Genomic DNA, 4,077 nt, shown 5'->3' with positions numbered 1-4,077 from the left:
GCCTTTCGGGTCTCAGCATCATCAAATCGTGCCTCCTTTCGAACCCATGCCGAAGAGTTCATACTCCGATCACCTCCATCTGCAAAACAATTTGAAACATGCGCTTTTTCCGAAGGATTGTCGGAGTTAGTATGAGTCAATTTAGTATTAAAATAATCATCAGAAACATTGACTCCAAAACATGACTCCTCTACCATAGGGCTCTTAGCAACATGGATTAAATTGAAAGTAACCTTGTCATCTCCCACATTTAAGGTCAGCTTGCCATTCTTGACATCTATGATTGCCCCTGCAGTGTGGAGGAAAGGTCGACCTAAAATAATAGGAATCTGCCTGTCCTCTTCCATGTCCAACACAACAAAATCAACTGGGATAAAAAATTTACCTACTGTAACAGGCACATCTTCTAGAACACCTAGGGGGTATTTTACAGATCGATCAGCCATTTACAGAGTTATGTTGGTAACTTTTAAATCACCCATGTTCAACTTAGTACAAACAGACAGGGGCATGACACTAACACTGGCACCTAAATCACATAAAGCTTTGTTAATAAAAGGTTGCCAATATTACACGGGATAGAGAAACTCCCGGGGTCCTTCAACTTGGGTAGAGACTTATTTTGTAGTAAGGCACTGCACTCTTCAGTGAATGCAACAGTCTCCACCTCACTAAATGCTCTCTTCCTAGTCAAGATGTCTTTCATGTATTTAGCATATACAGGTACTTGAGTAATTAATCAAGTGAAAGGGACTGTTACCTGCAGATTCTTTACCACTTCTAAGAACTTACCAAACTTCTTGTCTAGCTTGTTCTTTAGCTGACGGTGAGGGAAGGGAAGTTTGATAGGTGGAACTTGTATCTCAACTTTCTTCTCAACCCTTGTGCTAGCCTCCTTCTCCTTGACCACTTTCTCACTTTCCTCTGGCACAACACCACTGACAGGTACTTCAACCTCTTCTTCAATAATCATAGGCGGCCCATCATACTCATATCCACTCCGCAAAGTGACAGCATTTACAGACTCTCTGGTCACAAGCTGTGAAGGGAGTTGACCTTTGGGTCTCTCTACAAGAGTAGTATCCATTTGTGCCAACTGTTTATCCATGATCTTGTTATGAGCAGTGAGGGCATCGATTTTGGCATCCTTTTCGCTCAGAGATCTCTGCAATTCCAACATCATATTCCTCATCTCTACAAGCATGGGATCAGGTTGTGTGGGTTGAGTTTGTGAAGGAAAACCAGGTGGTCCACTAGGCTGCGGGTTGTAGTTACTCCGCGGTTGGTATGACTGTTGTGGTGGCGGTTGGTACTGTTGTTGTGGTGGTGGAGGGTGTTGAATCTGATGGGGGTTCTGGACATTTGTACTCCTATATGATAGTAGGGGGTTGTTTTTATACCCCTCATTGTAAGAGTTGGAGTACGGATTGTTCTGCTTGTAGGACTGGAATGCATTGCATTGTTCGATAGAGCTCCGGCATTCCTGTGCATAATGGCCTTGCATCCCACAACTATTACAGACATTGTCAGATTGGGCACTCATTGCAGCAACACTAGCATGTTGGGTGGATTGGGAAGATGCGGTCTGTATATTATCCAGCTTGTGATGTAGGGCAGTTAGTTGAGCAGTAAGTTGTTCAATAGAATTCATCTCATGCTTAACACCCCGGTCGACAAAACCTCTAGGATTCCCATATTGGGCACTATGGATGGCCATCTCCTCAATCACCTCTAAAGCTCTAGGTACCTCCAGTTGCATAAATCTCCCACTGGCAGCTGAATCCAAAAGACACCTAGACTCATTACCCAGACCATTATAGAACTGCTGAACCAGGAACCAGTCATCCAAACCATGGTGCGGGCACTCTCTTTGCAAGTCCTTAAATCTCTCCCAAACTTCGAACAAACTCTCATCTGGTTGTTGAGAGATACCTAGTATCTGACCCCTCAGACGAGTTGTCTTCTCAGGTGGGAAATATTTAACATAGAACGCAAGGGCCAAGGAATTCCAATCGGTGATTTTCATAGCTGCGCGGTTGAGACTGTTAATACATAGCTTTGCCTTCCCACTCAATGAAAATGGAAATAGTGTCTCCATAGTCTGCTCCGGTGTTAAATTCTTCTGCTTAATGGTGGCACAATACTGAATGAAATACTGAATATGGAGATTGGGATCTTCACCCTTTTCCCCACCGAATTGGTGTCTCTCGATCATGTTTATCAGCTGGGGTTCGATCTTGAAATTTTCGACCGCAATGGAAGGCATGATTGCCTTGGGAAGCATAGACAGACTTGGTTTAGAATAGTCTGTAAGCCTTGGCACAAGTGGGGGTGGCGGTGGTGGTGGTGGTGCTTGGTCACCCATCTCTGAATCTGTATGGAAAAGATTGCTAATCAGATGGTCGGATTCAGAGTCAGAGTAGTCTCTCAACTGTTCAACGAATCTACGTCGTCTACGAAAGGTCCGTTCAGGTTCAGGATCGAACGAAGTCAGATCGCTGGTATGGACGGTCCTGCGCATAAACAAGCAAAAACTAGAAAACAGTCGTGAGATCCGATCTCAAGGAACGGGAGTCCCTTGAGAAGTAACAAACAATGATCTAGAAAAACAATTAATAACAGAAAATAAAACCGTTTCCCCGGCAACGGCGCCAAAATTTGAGAGGCTAAATTGCACTCCTATCAAAGATAAACCTAACGTTCACCAACTAAAAATATAGCAAGGGAAGCAGGGATTGTATCCACAGGGAAACAGTGTTCTTCTACTATTAATAGGCTAATCTAGACTACTGGTAACAAGAATTGGATTGGTTTGTATATTTAAACTAAAGCAAATAATCAAATCGGAAAATAACGATATTAAAGGAATCTAGGGCAACGGTTCACCATAAATGTAGACCGGGATTGGACAACGGACAATAACAATCAATTAACAATCATAACTAGGAAAACATGCATCTCTCGAATCTTATGAATTCCTTAGGATAGAACAACTAGCGGGCTCTCGCTACGTACTAGAAATAATTCCTATCTAATAGCCACAGACCAAACACATCAGATTTATACCTCTCGGCGCATAATCTAAGGTTAATCAGACTCAAATCAAAATAGTCCGGCCGAACAGAATTGACGAGAAATAATAATAAGCTATAGAAATTATAATCAATCAATCAATTAATCAAGTCCACATATAATCCCAATCATGTATTCATGGATCCCCTAAACCCTAGAAAGTAAACTACTCACTCATGATAATAAATAACAAAGCAATTAACATAATGGAAAACATGATTAAAGAAATGAATTAAATTATTGCAAGAAATAATACCGAATTAAAGGACAGTGGAATAATAAAGCTTGAATCTTTAATTAAAATTAAAACTAAGTGTTTGGAGAAAATATAGAGAATTAAAATAAACTAAGTAATTAGAAACTAGAATAAAAGGTGTCCTACAAAATAATAAAGGCTAGCTTATATAGTTTGCCCAAAAATAACATTAAAAACGGAAATAAACCATGCGAAATACTGCTGGAGGTTGGCATCGCCCGATCGGGCAGCGCTTTGCCCGATCAGGCGATTTGCTCGACAGTCGGCCCGATCGGGCCGAATTCCGCCCGATCGGGCGGTTTGCGAAAGGTTGAAATCTGCTTCTGATGGGCGCCCGATCCGGACCGGGCGAACTACGCCCGATCGGGCGCGTGTAGATGGCTCCAATTCCCTTTTAATTCCGCCCGATGGTCGCATTTCGCCCTCAGCTCACAGGGCGATTTGCAATCCTCAATATCCTTCGCCCATATCACCGAGTCTAACTCTCGGGGCTCAACCATAAGCATTTAAGGCTCCCGAAAGTCGACGATAAAGGTCCCGAACTTCCTTGGGCTCGTGTAGTGGCCTAAATCAACACGAAACGGGTCTAAAAAGACCAATTTCTCATTATCAAACTTGAAACTCAAGGCACACTAAATAACACATATTAGTACTAAAAATGGCTCCTAAGAGCTCATTTGACGGGGGTGAAACACTATATAAAACACACATATCAATATCTACTCCACTATTTATTGTATTCAGCTAGT

The 4,077-nt window shown here is 42.3% G+C and overlaps 1 pseudogene; it reads left to right on the top strand.

Moving 5' to 3' along the window:
- Positions 1-1,847: 1,847 nt before the first annotated feature.
- LOC130460315 (uncharacterized) lies at positions 1,848-1,947 on the top strand (annotated as a pseudogene).
- The last annotated feature ends 2,130 nt before the right edge of the window (positions 1,948-4,077 follow it).

Source organism: Spinacia oleracea, chromosome 4, assembly GCF_020520425.1.
Source record: "Spinacia oleracea cultivar Varoflay chromosome 4, BTI_SOV_V1, whole genome shotgun sequence".
Taxonomy (NCBI): domain Eukaryota; kingdom Viridiplantae; phylum Streptophyta; class Magnoliopsida; order Caryophyllales; family Amaranthaceae; genus Spinacia; species Spinacia oleracea.
The sequence above is the reverse complement of the archived record's forward strand: the minus strand, read 5'-3'. Positions and strand labels throughout refer to the sequence as shown.